Genomic DNA, 27,202 nt, shown 5'->3' with positions numbered 1-27,202 from the left:
TCTTCTGCCTTTGTCTCCTGCCCCCATATGGGACATGAGCCCTTCCATTAAATAATCAAATCTGTACTTGTTTGATGTCTGTCTTCTTAGATCCTAGACTATAAGTTTCCTGAAGACAGAAATTGTTTCTGGCTTGTTCAACAATGTATCCCCTGTGTGAACCCAGATCCTGGCACATGTAGAGATGTTCAATGAAATATATTTTGAAAAAACAAAGAACAGAACAGGTGAGTGTATGAGTTACCTTTATCCACTCTGTGATTAATTTCCAGAAGTGTACACTCTTGCATAGATTCAACCTCCAAAGGATGTGTCCCCAGCCATGGGACCCTCTGCCTGCCTTCCTGTGTCCCCTCTGCCCCTCATGCCTCTATGGACAACATTTCAGCCCAACCTGGCCTTGCCTCAGCAATCACAGCCTCAGAAGGTGCTTTACAAGTTCCCTTGTGCGTGCAGAAGCACAGCTCCCTCCTCCCTGCACTTCTGAGGCTTCCTTGGCTGGGGCACAGACGTTCATCTTTTGCTTCTCTCCCCCCTCCCAGGGCCCATCGACAGAGAAAGGGGTCCATCCCTGGATGCACTTAGAGCAGGTCATTTGTGGGGACAGGTAGGAGGTAGCATGTGTGAGGTAGCTCACATTAATTGAGCATTTAGTGTGTGTCAGGCACTATTCTAAACCCATTAAAGGTTTTAAATCACTTAATCCTCTCAAAAACTCTATGGCCTATAGACTACAATTTCCCCCCTTTATAAGTGGGAAAACTGAGGCACAGCTGGTTAAGGAGCTTGTCCAAGGCCCCCAGGTATTAGTTGGTTCAGTCGGGATTTGGAACTGGACTTCAGGGCTTCTTTACGCTGCTTGGAATGGAGTCTCCAGTGTCTGGGGCCGATGATTCTTCTCTTGGGGAAAAGAAAGCTACTTCTGGGCCTTTAGGAATGTGCAGAGGCAGGACTCGGTACCCAGAACTTAACACAGTTCTTAGCAACACCGTGAAATTGGCGTGAGACCCTAACAGCCTGAGAGGGAAGGGTCTGGAGAATATGGCATTTGGGGTGTAGAGAGGGATCCTAAAGAGTTCGGGGCTTAGCACCAGAGCAACAGGCTGGGGGCCAAAGAAGGGAGCAGCCGGCCAGGGAGATTTCCAGAACCTGGGGGCAGGGGCGTTTGTCTCCTTCCCGTGCTGTGATTCCCTGCACTGCGTCCTAACCTTCTGCAGTGTCTGCACGGGTAAGAGCCTCCTTTTAGTGGTCCTGTGGGGAATGGAGGAGGCCGGAAGATTTCCCAGGCTTGGATGACGTGTGGCAGAGAAAAGGTGGTGGCTGCAGGAGACCAGGGAGGCAGAAGAGGGTGTGGAGGGCCAAGGACTAGATCTGGACCTCAGAACAAGGGGTGCCAAGGGGCCACTTTCCAACACCAGGAATCCCTGTGGCCCTGAGGACAGGGCTGGACATCCCGCACTCAGGAGTTCTGTCTGGGGGTGAGTTATTAGCATATTCAAGGAAAGGGTGCCCTCAGGAAATGCAGGCCCAGGATGGGACATGGGTCATGGGAGTTATGCCCTGTGTGTGCCCAGCCTTTTCCTTCGTCCCTACCCTCACCCCATCATCCCTCCCTCAGCAGCCTCGTCTGGAGGAGAAGAAATTGATTCTCCTCAGTCGCGGCTCTCTTTCCACCCACCTCCACTGAGATATTTGCCCAGTGAATGAAAACACTTGTTTTCATCAGAAACTTGGGAGCTGAAGGTGATGCTTCCATTTATCTCTCTTCTAGTGCCTCCTAGAGCTCCAAGGGGGCTGAACTTAGCAGCGGGGTGAGCCTGGCCCATTAGGGGGCGATCTTGGATCAGGAAAATGATGCTGGGCAAAGGATCTAATCTCTCTCACACCTGCCACACCTGCCTCCAGTTGTGACCATGATTTGTAGGATGACATTCCCAGAGTCAGGGTAACCTGGGGCAGGAAGATGGATTTGATGAGGCTTTCCATGTTAATTTTTGGCAATCACTTTATTTTTATGAAGGGGATGAATCAGATGCTGATATGTTCTATCAGCACTGGTTTCCTTGGTCAAGCTCTTAGTCATGATTGTTGGGGCAAAAGGGGATCAGTGTGTTTAAGAGTGTCACCAACGACAAGCCACAGATCATGAGAAAATATTTGCCAAATACATATCTGATAAAGGTCTGTATCCAGAACATATGAAGAACTCCCAAAAGTCAGTACTAACAAAACAAAGTACCCAATTAAAAAAGATCTTCTTTGGGCTTCCCTGGTGGCACAGTGGTTGAGAATCTGCCTGCTAATGCAGGGGACATGGGTTCGAGCCCTTGTCTGGGAAGATCCCACATGCCACGGAGCAACTAGGCCCGTGAGCCATGGCCGCTGAGCCTGCGCGTACGGAGCCTGTGCTCCGCAACGAGAGGCCACGATAGTGAGAGGCCCGCGCACCTCGATGAAGAGTGGCCCCTGCTCGCCGCAACTAGAGAAAGCCCTCGCACAGAAACGAAGACCCAACACAGCCAAAAATAAAAATTAACTAATTAATTAAAAAAAATATCTTCTTTGAGCAGACACTACAGCAAGAAGAAGAGATAGGGATAGCTGATGAGCACATGAAAAGATGCTTGACATTGTTAGTTATTAGAGAAATGCAATATGAAACCACAGTGAGATACAAGTTCACCCCCACTAGGATGGAAAAATAACTGATAATATCAAGTGCTGGAGAGGATGAGGAGCAACTGGAACTTGCCCGCTCTGCTGGCGGGGATGCCGAAGAGTATAGACACTTTGGAAAACAGTATGACAGTTTCTTAAAAAGTTGAACATATACCACCATATGATTTGATCATTTCACTCCAAAGTATTTACCCAAGAGAGAAGAAAGCATTCATCTGTACAAATGCTTAGGCACAGACATTCATAGAAGTTTTATTTGTAATAGCCATGAACTAGAAGGAAAAAAATAATGTTCATCAGTAAGTGAATAGATAAACAAATTGTGGTCTATCCATACAATGAGATACTCTTCAGCAATAAAAAGGAATTAAATATTAATATATACAACATTGATGAATCTCAATATAACTATACTGACTAAAAGAAGCCAGACAAGTAAGAGCACATCCTGTATGATTCCACTAGATAAAATTCTAGAAAAGGAAAACTAATCAATAGTAACAGAAAGCAGTTTGATTGTTGCCTAGGGCAGGAGACTGGGTGTGGGGATGACAAATGGGAGGGAGAGATTACAAAAGATCAGAGTCATGTGAGGGTGATGGGTATTGCTATAGACTGAAGTCTGTGTTCCCCCACAAATTCCTATGTTGTAACCAATGTAATGGTATTAGGAGGTGGGGGTCTTTGCTTGATTAGGTCATAAGGGTGGAGCCCTCATGAATGGGGTTAGTGCCTTTATAAAAAAGGTCCCAGGTAGCCAAGATGATGAAGTAGGAAGACTCTGAGCTCACCTTCTCCCATAGGCACACCAAAATTATAACTATTTACAGAGAAACCACCAGTGAAAAAGACCATAAGACTAGCAGAAAAGACCTTCTACAACTAAAGATATAAAGAAGAAAACACAGGCTTCCCTGGTGGAGCAGTGGTTGAGAGTCTGCCTGCCGATGCAGGGGACGCGGGTTCGTGCCCCGGTCCGGGAAGATCCCACATGCCGTGGAGTGGCTGGGCCTGTGAGCTATGGCTGCTGAGACTGTGCGTCCAGAGCCTGTGCTCCACAATGGGAGAGGCCTCAACAGTGAGAGGCCCGCGTACCGCAAAAAAAAAAAAAGAAGGAACCACAATGAGACAGGTAGGAGGGGAAGAGACAAGGTAATCAAGATTCATATCAAGATTCACAAGTGGGGGGATAAGTACAATTGCAGAGGTTCTCCCCAGGGAGCAAGTGGTCCAAGTCCCACATTGGACTCCCTTGCCTGGGGGTCCTGCACTGGGCAGAAGAGCCCCTAGAACATTTGGCTTTGGGGCCAGCAAGTCTTTATGGAGAGTCAGAGGGCTGTGGTAAACAGAGACTCTACACAAAATCTCACACACTCCAGAACACAGGGTAGAAGAGTACTTTTAAAGGAGCCAGGGTCAGACTTACCTGCTAATCTTGGAGAGTCTCCCAGAGAGGCAGAAGAAAATTGGAGCTCACCCTGGGGATAGAGATGCTGATGGCAGTTATTTTGGGGAGCTCATTCTTACCACACTGGTGCTGTCAAGTGCCATTTTGGAATCTTCCATCTAGCTTATTAATGCTGAGACTTGGTCCTGCCTACCAGACTGTTGGCACCAGTACTGGAATGCCTCAGGTCAAGCAAGTAGCTGGATGGAGACATAGCCCCATTCTCCAGCAGGCTTGATGACTTAAGACCCCCTGAGCCCAGGGCCACTGTGGGACATTGCCCTGTCCAAGAGAGGGTCCAGAACCCAGCCCTATACACCAGTGCACAGGCATTAACCCCAGAACCCCCAGGGCCCTGCAGCCAGACACCCTGGGACTCAGCTCCACCCACCAGTTGACCTGCACTAGCTGTGGGACTAGCTCCACTCACCAGTGTGTAGGCACCAGCCCAAGGACACCCTGGGACCCAGCCCTGCCCACCAGTGGGCCAACATACCAACTCCAGGACAACCAGGGCCCTGCAGCCAGAGACCCTAGGACCTGAATCCACCCATCAGTGAGCCGGCACTAGCTCCAGAACTCAGCTTCACCCACCAGAGAATAGACACCAGCCCCGGGATACACCTGAGCCCCAGCCACCCCCACCAGCAGGTGGCCAACAGCCCCAGGACCACCACAGCCCCATAGCCTACCATGTCAAGAACCAGTCTACACACCAGCAGCCTGGCTCCAGCTCCAGGACCACCTGAGCTCCTCAGCCAGAAGCCCCAGGATGCAGCCCCACACACTAGGGGGCTAATACCACCTTAGGGACCCCCTGGACCCCCTACTTCCCCAGCCAGCCAGGTCAGAAAATGGCCCAGCCAACCAGTTGGCCAATAATAGCTCCAGGACCACTGGGAAGCCTGTAGCCAGAAACCCTGGGACCTGCTTCTACTGATCAGTGAGCCAGCACTAGCCCTGGGAATCCCATGGATCCAGGCCCCACTCACGAACAGGCTGAAATTAGCCCTGGACCCTCTGGGCCCCAGCCTCACTCAGCAACAGGCCAACACCAGCTCTGTGACACCTTTGACCCTTCAGCCAGACACACCGGGATCCAGCCCCTTTCACTAGAAGGCCAACACCAGATTTGGGACACCCCAGATCCCACAGCCAGCCACGTTAGGAACTGGCCCTGATTGCCAGCAGACTGACTCCAGATATGGGAACCCTGGTCCAACTACCCACTCAAGAACCTGGTTCTGCCCACCAGTGGGCCAGCACTAGCCCCAGGACCTGCTGTGGCTCCACAGCCAGCCATCTGGTGACTTAGACCAACCAACCAGCAGGTGGCAGCCTCCACACAAGTCAGAGCCTGGCAACCAACTAGACCAGGAGCCAGCCACATCTACCATACCACCCATAGCAGTCAGCCTTCCACAACAAAAGAACCCAAACAGTCCATATAGAGGCACACCTGGAACATATAGCTCTGGTGACCAAAGGGGAGTACATTGTTGGGATGCATAGGACATCGCCTACAAAAGGCTACTTCTCCAAGTTAGGGAAACATAACCAACATACTGAATACATGAAAATAGAAACAGCAAATTAGGCAAAATGAGACAACACAAATATATTCCAAATGAAGGAACAAGATAAAACCCCAGAAGAAGAACTAAGGGACGTGGAGATAGACAACCTAAAGAAAAGTTCAAGGTAGTGATTGTAAAGATGTTCAGAGAACTCAGGAGAAGATTGAATGAACAGAGTGAGAAGTTAGAAGTTATTAACAAAAAATTAGGAAATACAAAGAAGAACCAAATAAAGATGAAGAGTACAATAACTGAAATGAATAATACCTTAAAAGGATTTAACAGTAGGTTAGATGATACAGTGGGATGAATCAGTGAACTGGAAGACAGCGTAATGGAAATCACTGAAGCAGAACAGAAAAAAAAAGGGGGGGGGGGAAAGGAAATGAGGACAGTATAAGAGACTTCTGGGACAACATCAAACATATTAACATTTACATTATAGGGGTCCCAGAAGGAGAAGAGTGAGAGAAAGGGGCCAAGAACATATTTGAAAATATAATAGCTGATAATTTGCCTAACCTGAGAAAGGAAAAAGACATCCAGGCCCAGGAAGCACAGAGAGTCCCAAACAGGATCAACCCAAAGAGGACCATACCAAGACACATTGTAATTAAAATGGCAAAAATTAAAGCTAAAAAGAGAACATTAAAAGCAAAAAGAGGAAAACAACAGGTTACATACAAAATAATTCCCACAGGCTACCAGCTGATTTTTCAGTGGAAATTCTGCAGACCAGAAAGGAGTGGCATGATATATTTAAAATAATGAAAGGAAAAACACCTACAACCAAGAATACTCTACCCAGTAAGGCTTTCACTGAGATTTGATGGAGAAATCAAAAGTTTTACAGATAAGCAAAAGCTAAAAGAGTTCGGCACCACCAAACCAACTTTACAAAAAATGTTAAAGGAACTTCTCTAAGTGAAAAAGAAAAGACCACAAAAAGAAACACGAAAATTGCAAAGGAAAAATGTCCTTGGTAAAGGCAAATTATGCAGTAAAGGGAGTAAATCATCTACATACATATCTAGTAGGAATGTTAAAAGACAAAAGTAGTAAAATCATCTATATCCAAAATAAGTAGTTAAGGGATACACAAAACAAAGAGATGTAAAATATAATGTCAAAAACAGTAAACATGTCAGGGTGGTGAATAAAATTAAGTTGTTAAAATGCATTTGGCACACAAAAATCTGTAATAGATACACACACAAAAAGAGAGAATGGATCAGGAATTCCCTGGCGGTCCAGTGCTTAGGACTCTGCACTTTCATTGTTGAGGGCCTGGGTTCAATCCCTGTTCAGGGAATTAAGATCCCTGCACAGGGCACAGCCAAAAGAAAGAAAAAAAAAAAAAAAAGGAATCCAAACATAACACTAAAGACAGTCATTAAATCACAAGGGAAGAGAACAAAAGAAGAAGGGGAAAAAAGAGGAAGGAGATATGGGGATATATGTATATGTATAGCTGATTCAATTTGTTATAAAGCAGAAACTAACATGCCATTGTAAAGCAATTATAGTCCAATAAAGACGTTTAAAAAAAAAACCCAAAACAATTAACAAAATGGCAATAAGTACATACCTATCAATAATTAATTTAAATGTAAATGGACTAAAAATTCAAATCAACAAATAATTCTAAATGTGTATGGAAACACAAAATATCCTGAATAGCCAAAACAATCTTAAGAAAGAAGAACAAAGCTGGAAGTATCACACACCCTGATATTGAACTATACTACAAAGCTACAGTCACTAAAGCAGCATGGTACTGGCCCCAAAACAGACACATAGATCAATGGAACAGAATAAAAAGCCCAGAAAAGAACACACACTTACGTGGCTGATTAATTTTTTGACAAGAATATAAAATGGGGAGGGGCATCCCTGGTGGTGCAGTGGTTCGGAGTCCGCCTGCCGATGCAGGGGACACGGGTTCATGCCCAGGTCTGGGAGGATCCCATATGCTGTGGAGCGGCTGAGCACGTGAGCCATGGCCTCTGGGCCTGCGCGTCCGGAGCCTGTGCTCCACAACGGGAGAAGCCATAACAGTGAGAGGCCCGTGTACCGCAAAAAAAAAAAAAAAAAAAAGAATATACAATGGAGAAAAGACAGCCTCTTCAATAAATTGTGTTGGGAAAACTGGACAGTTACATGAAAAGGAATCAAACTGGACTATTCTCTCACACCATGTACAAAAATAAATTTTAAAAAATGGATTAAAGGCCTAAATGTAAGACCTAAAGCCATAAATCTTCTAGAAGAAAACTTAGGCAGTGAGCTCTTTGACATTGGTCTTAGTAATATATTTTTGCAAATTTCTTCTTGGTCAAGGGAAACAAAAGCAAAAATAATCAAATGGGACTACATCAAACTAAAAAGCTTCCACACAGGGAAGAAAACTATCAGCAAAATGAAAAGTCCACTTACTGAATGAGAGAAGAATTTGCAAACAATGTATCCAACAAGGGGTTAATGTCCAAAATATTCAAATAACTCACACAACTCAACATCAAAAAAGGAACAACCCAATTAAAAAATGGGCAGAGAAATAGATATTTTTTTTCCAAAGAAGACATACAGGTATTCAACAGGCACATGAAAATATGCTCAACATCACTAATCATTATTATTCATGAATTTTGAGGTAACTCAAAACCACAATGAAATGAAGTATCACTTCACACCTGTTAGAATGTCTGTTATCAAAAAGACAACAGATAAAAAGTGTTGGCAAGGATGTGGAAAAAAGGGAACCCTCATGCACCATTGATGGGAATGTAAATTGATGCAGCCACTATGGAAAATGGTTTGGAGTTTCCTTTAAAAATTAAAAATGGAGCTACCATATGGTCCAGCAATCCCACTCCTGGGTATTTATCTGAAGAAAATAAAAACACTAATTTGAAAAGATATATACACCACTATGCTCATTGCAACATTAATTGCAGTAGCCAGGATATGGAAGCTACCCAAGTGCCCATTAGCCAATGAGTTGATAAAGAAGATGTGACATATATATAGACAGTGGAATATCACTCAGCCATAAAAAAGAATGAAATCTTGCCATTTGCGACAATACAGATGGACCTAGAGGGTATTATGCTAAGTCAAATAAGTCAGACTGAGAAAGATAAATACTGTATGATTTCACTTATATGTGAAATCTAAAATACAAACCAAATGAACAAATATAACAACAGAAACTCATAGATACAGAGAACAAACAGGTGATTGCCAGAGGAGAAGAAGGTGGGGGGAGGAAATAAATGGGGCAGGGAAATTAAGAGGTACAAACTCCCAGTTGCAAAATAAATGTTATAGGTATGAAATATACAGTGTAGGGAATATATTTAAAAATTATGTAATATCTTTGTGTGGTAACATGTAACTAGACTTATCATGGTGATCAGTTTGAAATGTATAGAAATACAAGTCACTATGTTGTGTAACAGGAACAAACATATTATTGTAGGTCAATTACACTTCAAAAAGAAACACACTCATAGAAAAAGAGACCAGATTTATGGTTACCAGAGGCAGAGGGTGAGAATTGGAAGATGGCAGACAAAAGGCACAAACTTCCAGTTATAAGATAAATAAATACTGGAGATGTAATGTACAACATAATAAATATAATTAAGACTGCTGTATGTTATATATGAAAGTTGTAAAGAGAGTAAAACCCAAGAGTTCTCAACACAAGGAAAAATTTTTTCTATTTCTTTAATGTATCTATACGAGATGATGGATGTTCATTAAACTTATTGTGATAATCACATCATGATGTACGTAAATCAAATCATTATGCTGTACATCTTAAACTTATACAGTGCTGTAAGTCAATTATATCTTGATAAAACTGGAAGGAAAAAAAGAGGCCCCAGGGAGCTCCTTCTCCCTTCTGCCACATGAGGACACATAGACGGTGTCTATGAACCAGGAAGTGGGGCCTCACAAGACACCAATCCCACAGCATCTTCATCTTGGGCTGTCCAGTCTCCAGAAGGTGAGAAATAAATGTTTGTTGTTAAAACCACCTGTCTGTGGTATTTTTGTTATAGCAGCGCAAAAGGATTAAGACAGGCATGTTTATTATCTTGATTATGGTGGTGATTTCATGGGTATATACATATGTCAAATTCATCAAAATTGATGCATGAAATATGCACAGTTTGTTGTATGTCAACCATACTGTGGTGAAGCTGTTTAAAAAAATTTAAGATGTCGCTACTTTGCAGTGTCTTGAGAGCTCTGAAAGATGCATGCACAATGCTCCGTGGTAGAGTGTGTTGCTGGCCCCAGTTCCTCATTCCTTCTCTGCCTCACCACACTTTGCCATGTAACTTTGTAGCGCCCTTCCACTGTGGATGGGCGCCTGTCCCATCCCTTGACAGAAAGCATATGGCTCCCCCATATGGCTTGCTTTTGGCAGGGGGATGTCAGCAGATGTGAAAGCTACTGTGATACAGATTCAGGCTGTGTGCTGAGGCTGCCTCTTGCATCTCTACTGTTGCTATGAGAGCATGCCTGGACTGACCTTCTAGAGGATGAGAGACATGTGGAGCAGAGCCAGGTTGCTCTGGTCACCCCAGTCAAGGTCAGCCTACATTGATCAGCCAACAACCATGAACACCTCTCCCCTAGGCTTTTTTGTGAGTCAGCCAAGATCATCAGGGCTACCTAGCCAACCCACAGCTGATTCCAAAGAAGTGAGCAAAAATGTGTTTGACATTAGTCAATGAGGTTCTATGATTTGTGTTAGGCAATCTAACCGTGGTAATAGATAACTGATTCAAGTCCTAAAAGAAGGAACAGTTTGGGGTTATCTGGGAAGGCTTCCTGGAGGAGGTAAAGCAAGTTGGGTTTAATGGTGAACATGAACTGGCCAGGGGAATGACAAGGGGAGGGCAAAAGAGCAGAGATGAGCAAAAGCCTGTAGGCCTGGCAGACCTCAGTGCAGGAAATTGGGACAATAACTCAGTGTGGCCAGAGCCAAGTGTGGTACGAGAAGGGAGAAGGGATGGAGAGAGGGGTGAGTCCTCATCGTGAAGGGCTTGAATGCCAGGCAAAGGCATTTTTAGGAAACAGAGAGCCATAGCAGGTCTTCAGGAGGTTATGATTTTATAACAATCACGTGGCTAGGGCAGAGGGCAGATTGGAGCCAGCAAGATGGCAAGCTGGGGCCACAGTGCAGATGAGCAGGTGAGCAAGGATGGACTGAACTCTGGCTGGGATGGAGATCCCATGAGCGCCATTTGTGGTACAATGACCCCAGAGGGTTCTGTGTGGCTGGTGCTTCCTTTACAGAGTTTTTCCTCATTCCAGGCTCACCTAAGCCGCACCACAGAACCCTTGGCCTGAGTCAAACTCACCTCTCACTGTGGGCAATTAAGTTAAATTTTCCATCAATTTTGTATGGTTTGCTGATAGATAAGAACTGGGCAATAGTGTTTAAGGCTCAAAGTGCAAGGGCTGCAAAGAAGAGCTTCACATGATGCTTGCAAGATTACTGTATTCATGAGATCCCATGTTTGCCTCCTGTGTTATTGTGAGTTAATTACATGGTGCCTAAATGCATCCCTTGATAATCAACCCACGTTTAATTAACATTACAGATTGATTAAATGGGAATGATGTGCTTATGTGACATAAAGAAGAGTGTTTGTAGGAAGGTGTAATTGGCATTGATGAGGGGAGTGGGCACATTTACAGCTTCAGCTTCTGAATGGCTTCTCCTGAACTCCCTCTAGATGAGCTTTACAGCCTGGAGAGGGGTTAAAATTTACCTAACTGCTATCTTCTAGCTATGTCTGCAGCTCCGGGCAACTTGCAAAAGCTGTCTGGGTTATGGTTTTCTCTTCTTTAAAATGGGGAAGTAATATCTCCAACGCAAGCTACTTTGCTTTCAAAATGTACGGCCCCAACCTGAAGGGAAGTGCCCTGCTGGCGTCTCCCCACCACAGCCTGTAGCCTCTGCAGACAAAGGGCCCTACTTAGTCCCTTTTGCAAAAACAGGAACGCTTGTCCCTCTTCTGGGCTCGTTGTGGCCCAGCACCAGTCTGCCTTGCAGTGAGTGCAAGAACAGTTCCTGGCATCAAAATCCTTTCCCGGAAGATGTAGGTCCTCTACACACAGAAAATCTGCAAAGATTCATCATCTTCTAATATTTATTCAGAAGACCAAACTATGAGACAAGGTGAGCATATGGTGCTAAAAATGCAGAATAGATTTACTGTGTCTAAGCCACAAAAACTACATTCCCGTGGTGCCTTACAGGGCTGAGTGGGGAACCCAGGAAGAGGGAAAACCCACTCCTAGCTGATGGGAGATTCTGATGGGTTTTTCTCCAGTGGCAGAGTCATTCATGAGAATCTCAACATCTTAGAACCTGGAAATTATCAAAAGTTAGAATCTTATGTTACTGAGTTTTAGACTCTTTAATAGAATCCTAAACTATAAAACCTAATGTCAGATGTCAGAATCATAGGATTTTAGGGACCTAAATTATCATCTTGCCCAGACACCCAGTCAACATACAAATCATTCATATATGTGAGAGAAAAGACTTCCAGATGGAGGGAGCAGGAAGTGCAAAGGTCCTGAGGCAGAAATGTGCTTGGTGTGTTTGAGGAATGGGAAGACCTTGCAAGACTCTGAGACTTTGGGCACCTCAGGGATAAGGGGGAGGATGCTCCCTCAGGGGTAGGCAACTCAAGGGTAGGTGCTGACCACACAGTGGATGCTTAATAAAAGTCTGAACGTGTTCAGTTCAGGACCCCACACAGCCAGAGGGAGCCAGACATTGGGCACATAGGAGAGAGGGATGGGGTGTAAGGGGATTGATGAGAAGCCAGGTTGGGATGGGGGGGGCATGGGGTGCCAAGTAAAGGTCCTGGGTGTTCTTCTTGGAGAAGAGAAGGGACTGTCAGGGGAAAAGGGTGGGCTGCAGTGGAGGCCCCCACGTGTGGCCTCAGACCACAAGGAGGTGGCTGTGTCCAGGTAGATGGGAGTATGTTAGGTCAGAACTGGAGTCCAGGCTCTATCCAGGACCCCTGTGTAAGCTTGGGCCGCGGGGTCACCAGAAGAGTAAAGAATGGCCTGATAATGGGGCCTCTGCAGTGCTCAGGACTCACTTCAGCAGCTTGTAAACAAACTCGAGGACACTGGCCAGTGTCCTGTGGCTGCTTTTAAATGCTCCCCTGGGTGGGGCAGGAGGCTTGCTGAGGGTGAGGGGGAAACAGGGTTGGGAGAGAGGCCAGGAGAGTCAAGTGGAAGGTCACCTGGGGTGTGTGCAGGTTTCTGAGGGATTCAGAGAATACAGACAAATGTCCACTGCTGGCTGAGCACCTACTGTGTGCCAGGGAGTTTACACATCCACTCATTCATTCACAACATTTCATTGAGCACCTACTATGGGCCTGGCCTCAGGCTGAGACCTGGGAAGACAAGTGAATCAACAGATGTGGTCCTACCTTCATGGGGCTCATGTCTAGGTGAAGAAGATGGGGTAAAAACCCCTCAAATAAACAATTAAGTGAAAGAGTGAAGCAGTGAGGTACGTGCCATGTAAAAAACCAATAAGGGCCGAGACAGAACTTTGCCTCCTCACTCATTCTAACAAAGCATCCTGTATTTACAAGAAGATCCTCTCCTGAACCCATTTTACAGCCAGGAAAACTGGCTGAGAGACCCAGAGAGGTGGGTTACTTGCACGGGCAACATGCCTGGGAAGCAGCAGTGCTAGGATCCAAGCCTGCATCAAGAATACACAACAAGCTGTGGCTTGTCTTCCCCACCTCCCCCTGTCCCTGGACGAGGGGGTCTCAGTGAGTGAAGGGGTGCACTGTCACCACAGGAACCACAGAACAGGTACTTCCCTGGCCTGAAGGAGCTGTTGGATCGGGAAGACCTGGGTCCCAATTCTGCTTCCTTCACTTGCTTGCTCTCTGATTCTGAGTGTGTTCATTGATTTCCCTGCATCTCAGTTTTCTCCTCTGTAAAATGGGAATGATAACATGTATCTTAAATGGCTGTTGTGAGGATCAAATGCAAAAAAAAGACAAAGTACCCAGCATAGACCTGTAGACACAGTGTTAAAATGTTTCCAGGCACATTGTGTTCAAAGTTTGTTCCACTTATTTGGATAAAGGCATATTTTCCCTCTCTCAGTGATTTCAGAAGGCTTTTTCTTAACCCTCACCTGCAGGTGCTGGGAAGAACACGTTGCCCAGAAGCCAGAGGAGGCCAAGGCTCTAACCCTCTGCTGTGCAGGCTCAGCCAGGTTGCTGAGCTTCTCTGACCCTCAGTTTCCTCATCCGTAAAACTGGAACATGACGCCCCCTGGGAAGGCTGTTATGAAGGTTGGATGCGGTGATTCAAGTTGAGGGCCTGGTGTGGAACTGGCATAGAATGGGAGCTAGATACACCAGGCTGCTTTGTTTGGTGAAAGGACTTATGCTGTCTTTGAGCTCAGACTTTTCTGGCTTCTAAATGCACAGTGGGACAGGAAGAGCAGTGAGGTCAGAACTGGAGGAGCCGGAGATTGGAGTCCCTCCTCTGCCCCAGCCTTGCTGTGCACCTTGGGTGGGTCACTGCACCTCCCTGACCCTCTGTCTCTTTGTCAATAAAACAGAGAAAATTACGTTACTCCTAAACTAGAACCATCGGCAGGACCCAGTGAACCACACGAGAGACCCCAGAAAGGAAGGCGGAATGAAGAATTCTCTGTCAAGCTGTGTGAGCGGCCAGATCGACACGTGGAGAAATAGCAGAAACCCTTTAAGGATGCACTGAAGGCTGGAACACCTTATTCCTGAACATGTTTATGTAAATTAATTGGATCACCTGTCCTCAGCATCTTTTAATCGCAAAATGAATTAAGTTTCAAATGCTCAGCTTGTGGCCCCGGGGAAGGGAAGGCAGAACCCAAGTTGGCAGGAAGCCACAGAGACGCTGCCCTCTGTGGTGGCCACGGTGGCCCAACGGAAGTCCCCGTAGTGCCCACCTGCTGGCCAAGACCCCATGGGATGCTGGAGAAGCCTGGGAGGTGGCTGAGACTCTCGGAGCAGATGAGCTTATGGAGTCGGAGGGTGGTGGCCTCCTAGCTTGTGAGCCGGGCAGCAGGGCTTAGACAAAGGAGTGGATGGTCCGTGGTGGTGGCCAGAGTGGCCCAGCATGAATACTCCACCCCAGTACCTTTCACTGGCTGTTTTTCTTCTCCTTCATGGCATGTCTACCACGTTCACTGCTGTGTGTTTGGGGCTGAGAAGTGTGTCTGGCACACAGGAGGTGCTCAACATGAACAAGTGGTTGAATGAATGAATTTCAACACAGTGAAAGGAGGGGTTTTCACAGCATCAGAGTTGTCACCGGTGGGATGGGCAGCTTCAGGAGGGAGGGTATCTCAGGGTTCTTAGAGGGAGGAGATGCAGGTGTTGGCTGGGATGTAGATTTGCTTGGAAAACCTTTGCTTGGCCCCGCATGTACACCCCTCCTGTCTGCTCTTCCCAGAGAGTTTGGATTCCTCTCTCAGGTCGAGGTAGTGATTTGGGGTCCGTCAAACATGAGCTCAGCTCTGTTTTCTTAACTAATTCGGGAACAGCTTACTTCTTTGTGACTCAGTTTTCTCATTTGTAAGTGGGACTAATACAGTTGCCCTCCAGTATACAAGGGGGATCAGCTCCAGGACCCCCTCAGCCCTAGCAGACACCAAAATCCAAGAATGCTCAAGTCCTTATATAAAATGGCGTATTATTTGCATATGACATATGCACATCCTCCCATATACTTTAAATCATCTCTAGATTACGTCTAATACCTAATACATTGTAAATGCTATGTAAATCATTATAAACACAATGTAAATCCTATGTACATAGCTGCTGGTGCACAGCAAATTCAAGTTTTGCTTTTTGTAACTTTCCAGAATTTTTTAAAAAATATTTTTGACCAGTGCACGGTTGGTTGAATCCATGGATGTGGAACCTGCGGATATGGACGGTTGACTAATTCCTGAGGCACAAGGGGCTGTGGAGAATGGGAAGGAAATATATTCTGTAAAGGAAAAATACACACACAGAGTCAATGGATATTCCCCCTGTTTTCAGAGTCTGTGAACCCACGTGGTCTGGGCTGACAGCCACAAGATGGGGGTTTGGTCACACCAGATCTTGTTGGGAAAGAAGCCTGGACATCTAGTCTCACTGGCGAAACATCAGCACAGCCTGAATTAAAGCTTCCAGGTCTGAGCACCCCCAGGAGGGAGGTGTGGACCACAGAGGGGTGGCAGTGAGGGGTGGGGGTAGAGGGAGGAATGCCTGATTCCTTCTTCCTCCTTCTGGGCAGCCTCACTTCCCTGCTCTGCTCGGCCGCTGCATCACATTTGGGAGAACATCTTGATCCATCAACACAAGCAGCCGACGAGGTATTTGCATATTCAGTGGGGGAAGGATAATCCAGGTGGCCTCTTGCAATTCCTCTTCTGGTGTGTGAATGTGCACGTGTCCTGGGTGGAGAGCCCACCCGCCTGCCTGCTGCTGAGTTCCCGTGAGGCCTGGGTTTGGCACAGGAGATGCAGGGAGTATTGAGGTGATGTGGTGAGGGTGGGAGTGTCTAGCAGAAATTGGTGCTCAGGGAAATAATTCAATAAATCATCATGAATCAGGGAAGGAATTGCAGCTTCTGCATCCCAGGAGCTCTTGAGCAGGATCCCGGATACTGCTGCTCTGGTGTTTGTCTTTCTCTGAAGGTGGTGGATGTGAAAGTGCGGGTTACCAGGCAACCACCAACATCTGTCCCTACCTGGCTCCAACTGCTATGGCCTGTAGGGGAGACACCTGGATAAACTCAAGGACTCTGCAGAGACACACTCAGCTGAGTGGGGTCACTGGGTCTGCCCACTGGAGAGCCTGGGCAGATGAGATCACAGGGGAGCTCTGTACATCATCCACACAGCCCCAGAGCATCCCAGAAGTACTGAGGCCTCTGACCATGCTGCTCCAAGCCTGAGCCTGACCCCCCAGACCCATCCAGCCACTCACAATAGAGGGAGGAGTTTGGGAGGTAAAATCTGTGGACCTGGTCCAAGTCCCATCACCATTTCTCTTGAGCAGGTCCTGAGTCACTGTGTAAATGGGGTAGAAAATGACACCAACTTCTGAAAAGAGGAGTGATCTGTAACTACCCTAGCCTCCCTCCATAAAGCTCCTGGGACTCCTTTCATGGCCTCCTCACACCCTGCTTCCAGCCTGGCAGATACAGCCAGTAGTAGAGAGTATAGAGGGGAGTTTTGGAGGCTGCCAGACCTGGGCTCAAGCCCTGGTGAGCTGTGTGACCTTTGGCAAGTTACTTAATCTCTCTGTGCCTCATTTTCCTCATCTGTAAAATGAGGACTATAAGGGTTCTCACCACACAGGGTGGTTACAAGCTAATGGAAGGAAAGCCAGGGACATAGCCAGTGCTCAGTAAATAGCAGCCTTCTTCCTCACCATCACCACCACCACCACCATCACAATCAGCATCGTCACCACCACCATCAGCATCATGATCACCATCATTGTCAACACTGTCTTCTTCTTCATCATCATCATCATTGCCTTCTCTCTGCACGCACTGAAATATTATGCAATTGGGACATGCTCCGTAGTCAATTCTCTTTCTTACCATTCTATCATCAGCATTTTCCCACATCACTGAAAATTCCTCAAAAGCATGATGTTAATAGCTTCGCAATTTACCTCATTTAGATGCACCATAATTTACCTCACCATCCTCGCCTGCCAGACACTTGGAGGATTTCAGGCTTTTCTCTTATGCACATCAGGCTTTGATGAACATTCAGAGACCCATGTGCTGAGTCCATGACCGCATCCTCAGGACAGGTTCTTGCTGCAGAATCATGGCATCCAGAGCAGCCGTGTTTCTCAGACTCGGGGTCTTGGTCATCCAACCATCTTCCTGAAAGTTGTCCCAATGGATGCCCCCCAGCAGCCCACAAGGGTGTCCACTGCACCACTCACAGCCCTGGCCTTCTTCCCAGCTACACAATCATCGTATCACATTCCCGGGTGTCTGGAAGCCTGACAACAAGGACAGAGGTAGCCTGGGGAGGGCAGCTCGGGCAGGGAGTCAGAGGAGCTGGTTCTGACCCACCTGCCCTCACCTGTTGGGTGCATGGCCTGGCCCCTCTCCTCCTCTGGGTTTCCGCTTATGCACCTGTTGCAATAGCTCCCCAGCTGTTCTCCCTCCCTCTAGCCCTTCTGGTGCCCAGAACAGGGCCTGACACCCAGTAGGTGTCCAGTGACTATCTGTTGAAGCCTGAACTACCAAAGTGCACTTTATAAGGGACGATTTGAACATGTCATACTCCCAATCCCAGCCTTTGCCAGCATTCGCTTCAATGTAGTTATTTGCTTCTTGCTGCATTTCACTGCAGTGCAGTAGAGGAGTCAGTAAACCTGGAGTTTAAATCTTGGCTGCGCCACTCAGAAGCTGTGTGACCCCAAGCAAGTGACTCAACCTCTCTGTGCCTCAGTCTCCCCCTCTGTAACATTGGAATAATGATGCTTCTTGGTTCATAAAGTTGTGAGAATTTAACACATTCATGTGTACAAAGTGATTAGAATAGCACTGAGCACATGTAAATGCTGCGGAAGTGTTTGTTTTGGTTATTATTATTAATACACAGTCTAAGGGAGAGTCTCACTTTGGGTGAGATGTGGCTGACCCAGGTGCTGAAGCCCCTGTGTCCCGACCCGTCCCTGAGGCTCCATTCCTAGGCTCAGCTTCCCTCTGGCTGGCTTCCCTCGCAGGCATCCCGTTCCTCCGGACTGACCTCACAATTCTAAATATCGGACTAGTTTGAATCCATTCCAAACCCAGTAGTTGATGTCCTTGGAGTTCATGCTGAAAGCCTTCCGTCCCCAAGCCCCCAACCCCAGCAGGGCTAGCCTCCACCTGATTGTAGGTCATGGGCAGTGTCACCCTGCTCCAGGCTCATGGGTCCTCCCTTCACTTCGCTGTCCTTGGAGCAATTTCCTCCATGAATCCCTGAGCCGATGTGAGCCTTCAGCAAGGCTGGTCCAGGAGGACCCAGTGCCCCTTCACTGCTGACACTCACCTCTACAACTACTCTGTAAATGGGACAGGTCATCCTTGAACACGAGCAGAGGGGCTGCAGCCTGAGTGAGGCAGTGCTGGTCAGCAAATCTGGTGGCTGGCAGGTACACTCAGAGGTGAGGGGAAAGCTGGCAATGGCAGCTCTCAGAGCCTCAGCCTCCTCGTCTCGAAAATGGGATCAATAACAGTGTGTTCCTCCAGAGGCTTTGGAGGATTCTAGAGACGATGCCCAATGTGAGCCTGGCCCAGGGTCCAACATGCAGTGGTTGGTTATGGTTCTTAGCAGCATGATCAGATGCCCCCAGGGCTGTTGGATTCCTGGCCGACCACTGTTCTCTGGAGTTTTCACACAGTTATGGCCTGTCCACACCCAGGACCAGAGGCAGCATCAGGACCAGAATTAGAGAGAAAATGGATTTGACTGGAGCACACGCCCCCTCTGCTGTGTCTACCCTGCCCCCACTCAACTTGCCGCTACCAGGGCTTCCAGAACATGCCCCTGGGCTCTGACCACAGTCCAGTTACATAGTCCCGGTCCAGGGAGGCTTGGTGTCTGGGACCAGAGGACGGGTGAGTAGAGGCCTATCTGCCTGAGGAAGGACTTCATGGGACAGGATGTCTTCCCCTCAGGGTCTCCATCAAAGTCCTTGTGGGTTCACGAGGTGACATTCCTTCCGCTCCCTGGGCCTCCCTAGCAGAGCACAGCGTCAGGGTTCGCACGCCTTTCCCAGCTCTGGCCGCCCTGTGAGGGGTGATGACGATGCCCAGTTACAGACCAGGACACTGTCCCCAAAGGGGCCTGGGAGATGTCAGCAGCCTTTTGACATGGTGTCAAATACAATGCAGTCCCCACGGACCCCCAGGGGACCCTCAACATCCAAAGGAGTGGGGGGCCTTGTGGGGGACCTCAGGCTGCAGGGGAGGCTGGGAAAGGGGAAAAGGAGAAGGTCAGTGGGCAGTGGTCAGTGGGAGGAAGCACAGGGGCCTGAAGGGCACAGCCGGCTTGTGGGCGGGGCCAGACTGGCTCTTGGGAGGGGCCAGTACCACTTGTGTCGGTGAGGGGCAGCCTGGGACAGAGAACTAACTGTTTTAGAAACAGGAAATGGGATCAGAGCATCCTTTCAGGCTCACTGATGGGGCTGCTCTGAGTTGGGAACCCAGGACCTCCCTCTGCAGAGAAGCACCCCCAGCTCTCCCCGCTTCAGGGACCTCTGCACCCTTGTCCTCTCTGCCCAGGGTCTCCCCTCCACTTCCTGCTCTGCAGCTGTGAGCACAGCTGTGCTTCCTCACCTGTGCACTTACCTGCTTCCGTCTCCCCTGTTCGATCGTGACCCCCAGGTGACAAGGCAGGGATGGGGCTGCCTTGGTCACAGATGTGTCCCAGGTGCAGGGCGGGCACACAGTGGGCCTTGGTATGTGTGGTGAATGAATGGGGACAGGAGTGACTTAATTCAACTTTGGGATAGTGATGAAGGAGATGGGGTCTCTCAGGGTTTCCGAGGGCTTTTCTGGGTTAGGAAACCCCAGGGAGGAGGGGGTTCTGTGGCTCAGACCGTGAGAGCTCTGAGGTTCCTGGCCTGGTCAGCAGCAACAAGGCTGTTGCATTCTACTCTTCTCCCTCTACCTTGATGGCCTCTGGCTGTGGCCTCACACCTTGTCTTGCTCTGCCCCTCTGGGGAATGGGGCAGATCATCTTATGAGGGCACTAATCCCATTCAAGAGGGCTCCACCCTCATGACTTAATTACCTCTCAACAGCCTCATCTCTAAATATCATCACATTGGGGATTAGATTTCAACATATAAATTTTGGGAGGACACAAACATTCAGTCCATAGCAATGACCATCTTCATTGCACAGATGAGAAGCTCAGAGAGGTGCAGGTACTTGCCCTCTGTCTCTGGAGAGACAAAGCTCCTGTTTGCGAGTATGAGATGCCTGCCATTTCCTAGCATTATTTATTGGTTGAGATGTTCTTGAGCCCCCTCATTTGGTGTAACATATTTGATTTGAAGCTTGGAAGGACACCATGCAGGGCCTGGAGTTGGGCTGCCTTGAGAGGAAGCTGCTCTGCTTTCTCTTGTGACATCCCTTCTCAGAACCCCCAGACACTCCCTTCTTCTTCTCATCCATAATCATTCACTGAGCCCCTGCTGTAGACACTGGGCTGGGGCAGCTGGTGTCAGGCAGTGGAGGAGCCATCTGTGGCTAGGGACAGCGGTGATCCATCATGGCTCCTCAAGGCCTGGCTTAGAGGGAGTGGGCTGCAGTGAAGAAGGAGGAGGGGACAAAAGAAGCCTCCAAAAGTGGAGGTGGAAACAGAATCCATCACAGACACTCCCACTGGGCTGCCTGTGATGTGGGATCACAGCCAAGCTTATCTCCTCATCCATCTCCAGTGATCAGCTCCGTAATACTTACCTCGAACATTCACTGGAGAGTGGGTGTGGGTTCTAGACCCTCTGACCTGCAGTGTGACCCTATGCAAGTGCTGCCCCTTGCGGGGGCATCTTGATTTCTCCATCTTGACAGTGAGGAAGTTGGGGCAGCTCAGGGGTTCCTAATCTTGGTTGTGCATTAGAATGTCCCAGGGTGGTATGGAGCTTTAAAAAATACAGATACCTGGACCTCTTGCCCAGAGACTCAGACTCTGTCAGCCTGAGGCTATGTGATAGCCTGGCTATAAGCCAAGACTATGGAGTCAGACAGTACTGGACTTGAATCTTAAGTCTGCCTCTCACTTGCTGTGTGACTATGGGCAAGTATCTGCACCTCTCTGAGCTTCTCATCTGTACAATGAGCATGGTCATCATTATGGACTGAATGATTGTGTATTTCCAAAATTTATATGTGGAAATCTAATCTCCAATGTGATGATATTTGGAGGTGGGGTCATTGGGAAGTAATTAGGTCATGAGGGTGGAGCCCTCATGAATGGGATTAGTGCCCTCATAAGAAGACCAGAGAGCTAGCTCACTCTCTCTTCTCCATGTGAGAATACAATAAGGAGGCTGTCTGCAACCCAGAAGAGGGCTCTCAGCAGAACATGACCATGATGGCACTCTGATCTTGGACTTGCAGCCTCCGGAACTGTGAGAAATAGATGTCTGTTGTTTGTAAGCCACCCAGTCTATCGTACTTTGTTATAGCAGCCTGAACGGACTAAGAGAGTCATGGGACCTGGTACACAGGTTGTGTGAGGAGGTACTGGGGCAGTGAGTCCAAAATGCTCACCCAGAGCTGGGCATACAGTGGATCTCTGGTCATGTGACTCAGCTGAGCCTCAAGTCCCGTCTCCCTGCCCAGCCCTCCCACTCGCTCTTCCTGCAATGTCTCCTGCCCTGGGGCCTGCAGTGGCTCTGCCTGTTCTTCCCTCTTGATCAATCTCCCCTTTTTCTTCTCCCACTTAACAAACAGCTTCACTTAGAAAGCCATCTGGGAGTATGGATGACACAAGGCACATTTTGCAGAATAAGTTTTTAGAGAGAAGAGCTGAGAAAATAAAGGCACAGCGCACATTTCCAATCTTATTGGGCCCCATGCTCTGACCTCTGGAGTAAAATTGGATTTCTGTGTTGTGCACCCTCTGCTCTGGATCCCCTCCACCCCTGCAACCACATGGCCTTCCCAACATTCTGGGCTCCATCTTCATTTGTCTTTGAGAGGTCTTGTTCCCAATGTCTCCTACTGATTCCCTCCCTCAGGAAAAATTCCCTTCTCTTTCATGGAGGTGGGGGAGGGGCTGCAGCTGGGGCTTCCCTAACCCAAGACTCCCCGCTCCTGTGTGAGCACTGACCCACCTCGGGTAGCTGCTCTCTCTCCCTACAAGAGTCCCAGGTGAAGGTTGTCTTCTTCTGTGGCGTCTCCCAGTACAGATTTAAGACCAAACAGTGTGTGCCCTGTGAAGGAGAGACGTGTCCACAGTTGGGAATGATGGGTGGATCTGGGGAGGGGTAATGAGCTCCCTGTCACTGGAGGTGTACACAGAGGATGGATGAGCACTCATCAGAAAAGCCTCACAGGAGGCAAACTAACATAGAGACTGGGGCATGGGCTTTAGAAGCCAAGAGATCTGGGCTGAGTCCTGGTCATGTTGATTGCAAGGTGTCTGACCTTCAGCAATGACTTATACTCACCAAGCCTGGGTTTCTTCATCTGGAAAATCAGGCAAAACAAGTTTCCACTTCCCAGGGTTGTTATGGAGACAAAAGTACATAATGTGTGCAAAGCACTGAACACGGAGTGTGGATTATCATTACCAGGAGGGGGAACTGGCCAGGATTTTGACACTCAAGCAACTTATGATTCAAAATTGCTGTGATTCAAAAAACCTAAATCTCTGAGATTCTATAATTCAGCTGCCCTAAGATGATAAGACTCGTAAGATCCTAAGGCTTCAAGACAGTGTGGTGGTGTTATTCTTCCCATCTAATGCTCGTAGGAACCTGAGGCTTTGTGATTCCAGATTCACTCTCCATTCCCCAGCACTGGAGCCTGTCTCAGCCCCTGCAGGTGGTCTGAGATCTGAGACATCTCCTTGGCCATCTTCCCTCCCTCCTTCTTCCCTCTTCCAGTCTTGCATCTTGATTCCCACCAGCCCTACTACTTCTCTTCCGTCCCCTTTGCCCAAATCCAGCACCTTTACCCCAGATTCACCAGGTCTCTCTGCTCCAGTCCCATGTCCTGCGTTTCCCACCTCCACACCTGTTCCCCCCTCACCGCCCCATCTCCCCATCCCCACCCTACCTTCCAGGCCAAGTTTGAAAGTTGAACTTGGTGAGGCTCCCTCAACTCCCAGTGGAAATCAATGTTCTACTTCTCAGTGTTTCCAGAACAGTTGGTCTAAACCACGATCACCACAGTTATCTGTCTGACCTCTTACTACTGTGGGAAGGAGACTTCTTTCCTCACTCTATGTTAGACTCACCTCTGAGGCCCCTCCGAGAGCTCTCCACAATCTCCCAGAGCTCCTTTTACCTCTCTGACCCTCTTCTGTCTCTCCTCGTTCTTACACACTGGTACCTGCTCTGGAATGAATTGTGCCCTCCACCCAATTCATATGTTGAAGCCCTCACCCCCAATGGGATGGTATTAGGAGTTGTGCCCTTTGGAAAGTGATTAGGTTTTGATGAGGTCATGAGGTGGAGGCCCCATGATGGGATTGATGTCTTTATAAGAAGACACCAGAGAGCTAGCTTGCTTTCTGTCCTCCAAGTGAGGACACAGTGAGAAGTCACTGTCTGTAGCCCAGAAGAGGGCTCTCACCAGAACCCTGCCATGCTGGCACCCAGATCTCAGACTTCCAGCCTCCAGAACTGTGAGGAAATTCACTTCTGTTGTTTAAGCCCGTCCGCAGTCTGTGGCATTTTGTTCTGGCAGCCTGAGCTGAGGAAGACAGGTTTTAGTACTGAGAAGAGGTACTGCTGTAACAAATACCTAAAATTTTGGCAGCAGCTTTGGAACCGGGTAGTGCGGAGAGTTTAGAAGAGGGTTGAGGTGTGCACTAGAAATATGGATGTTAAGGGAGATTCTGGTGAGGTCTCAGGAGGAAAGAGGAACATGTTATTGGAAACTGGAGCGAAGGCAAAATGGCAAAGAACTTGGCTGAACTGTTGTTCTGGTGTTTTGTGGAAGACAGAAGTTGCAAGTGATGAAATCATGCATTCAGCTGAGGAGATTTCTAAGCAAAGTGTTGAAGGAGCAGCTTGGTTTCTCCTGATTGCTTCGAGTGAAATGAGAAAGGAAAGAGATGAATTGAAGAGGGAATTGTTCAGCCAAAAGGAGCCAGAACTTGAAGATTTGGAGAATTCTCAGCCTCTTCATATTGCAAAAAGAGAGAGAGAGAGAGAGAGAGAGAAACTTATTCTGCAGAGAACTCGTGGACTTGATCAGCCTTCTCTGCAGAAGGCTGGCATGGAGATGGGACCGCACTAGTGGAGACACTGCCAGCTGCAATAAAGGGGACAGAGAAGGTGAGAAGAGATGAAGGAAGGCCGTCAGATCTCTTCAGTTCTATGGGACTGGCCATAGATAGTGCAGCTGTGAACATGCACTATCTTTCAAGGACCCCAAAGGCAGTTCAGGGATCATCAGGGCTGCCACTCCTAGTACAGACAGAGTGCACAGGCTCAGGAGGCAAGGTTGCTTCCACCTGGGCTTGAAAGGGTGGGATGGGGCCCTCACAAAGAGCTTACTGCCTGGTGCCCTGTCCAACAAAGGGATCGGGCTGCCCTGCTGAGCCATGGGGGTGATGCTGCCACCCCAATGGATATGGAGGGCAGAGCACTGAACCAGAAAGGATTCTTCTAGAGCCTTAAGAGCTCATGAAATCTGCCTTGCTAGGTTTTGGACTCCTTGGGACCTGCCTCCCTTTCCTTCTTTCCTATTTCTGCCCAGTGGAATGGGAATGTCTAGCCTGTGCCTGTCTCATCACTGTATTTCAGATGCACTTATCTCTTCTCACAGGTTCACAGCTGGAGAGGAATGTTGCCTCAAGATGAATCATACCTCGAGTCTCATCCATATGTGATTTAGGTGATATTTAGAGAAGACTTTGGACTTCAGACTTTAGAGTTGATGCTGGAAGGAGTTAAGAGTTTGGAGGCTGTTGGGATGGAATGAATGTAGTTTACATTCAAGAAGGACATGAATTTGGGGGCCAGCGGTGGAACGCTTTGGATTGAATTGTGCCGCACCCCCAATTTATATGGTGAATCCCTAACCTCCAATGTGATGGTATTTGGAGATGGGGCCTTTGGGAGGTAATTAGGGTTAGATGAGATCATGAGGGTGGGGCCTTTACGATGGGATCAGTGCCCTTTTAAGGGACACCAGAGAGCTCTCTCTCTCTCTCTCTGCATTATGACACAGCAAGTAGGCAGAGATCTGCAAGCCAGGAAGAGAGCTCTCAACAGAACCCCACCATGCTGGCATCCCAATCTCAGACTTCCCAGCCTCCAGAACTGAGAGCAAATTGATTACTGCTGTTTAACATCCCCCAGCTGGTGGCATTTTGCTGTGGCAGCCTGAGCTAAGACAGTGCCTGGCTCCCCTCATGGCCCTCCTCTCTTCTCCCGCTCCCTGAGTGAGCTCAGCCAGGCCTGTGTATGGACTAACAGCCCCTGATCTCTATCTGCTGCCACCACCCCCGCAACAATAATTCGTATTGAGAGTCTCTGATGTACCACATGGCCTTGTGCTGGACTCACGGTGTTGAGCTGGACAGGCTGTCCCACCTCCAGGACCTTCCTGTATGGGGTATCCTGTGGCCTCTGCCCCCTGCATGGCCCACAGCCTCCTGCCCCTTGACATGTTCAAAGTCTCATCCTTCCCCTTCCCCTCAAACCTGGTCCTCCCCATGGTTCCCATCTTGGTGTTGCCCCTGCAGCTCCCACTCACCCAAATCAGAAACAAAGGGGCATCCCTGACTCTCCTGACACCTCAGGGACCATCAGGTCCTGCCAAGTTGAACTCCTTTAACTTCTGGAGTCCCCTCCCCACATCCACCATCCCTGCCCCATCTCAGGTCCTGAGCATCTCCATCCGGCCAGACATCACTCCCCACCAGCCCCGCCTGGTCCCTCAGCCCCACCACGGCCCCTGCATTCCATCCTGTGACCCTGAGATGTGAGCAGGGGCGTCCTGCCTGGGGCCCCATGCTTTAGGAGCCCTGTTCCCACCTCCTCCAGCTGTGCCTCTCCCCTCAGGGACTAGGGGGACAAGGGACAAGCTCTGGTCCCCTAACCCCAGAACTCCCTTCCTGATTGACCCGAACCTGCTTCCAGGGCTCGTGTAGCCTCCTCTGGGGTCTGCCCCCGCGAGGGTGGCCCGCAGAGCCAGCATGCACCCCCTAAACCCCGAAGTGCAGCTGTGGGTGGGGAGGTGCAGACAGAGCCTGCGGGCTGGGGTGTGGCACACTGTGCATGAGACCGTGGAGCGGCCGAGCTGAGGGAGGGAAGGGAAGGCGCTGGTCCAGGCTGGGTCAGGGGTCAGGGGTCAGGGGCCAGCTGTCTCTGCTCCCTACATTCCTGGGCTCAGGAATTTAAGGAGGTAGAAGGAAAAACTTATTTGATTTGACAGTTCGTTAGTTGCTATATAACTCTTAGATATTTAGCCCACTGGTCCGGGGGCCTCACTGGTTCTTGTGCCCCGGGCTGCACGTGTTGGGGGCGACCTGCACCCACACCCCGGCCACCAGACAGTGATCGTCCCAAACCCAGGACAGTCACGTTGATCCCTGCCCAGTGCTCTTTTAGCCCCCGCAGGCCTAGAGACGGCATCTTCCTCCAATGGCAGGCCCAGCCACGCGTGAAGAGGTCCCGTGAACTGGGACTGAGCCTTGTTGTGTCATGAAGACAAACAGGGCAGGTGCTCA

At 48.6% G+C, this 27,202-nt stretch overlaps 1 pseudogene; it reads right to left on the bottom strand.

Moving 5' to 3' along the window:
* LOC136122991 (eukaryotic translation initiation factor 4E transporter-like) overlaps nt 1-17,300 on the bottom strand; it is a 52,692-nt pseudogene extending 35,392 nt beyond the window's left edge.
* Between the last annotated feature and the right edge of the window lie 9,902 nt (nt 17,301-27,202).

The sequence above is a fragment of the Phocoena phocoena genome, chromosome 1 (assembly GCF_963924675.1).
Source record: "Phocoena phocoena chromosome 1, mPhoPho1.1, whole genome shotgun sequence".
Taxonomy (NCBI): Eukaryota; Metazoa; Chordata; class Mammalia; order Artiodactyla; family Phocoenidae; genus Phocoena; species Phocoena phocoena.
This window is presented reverse-complemented; position numbering and strand designations above follow the sequence as displayed.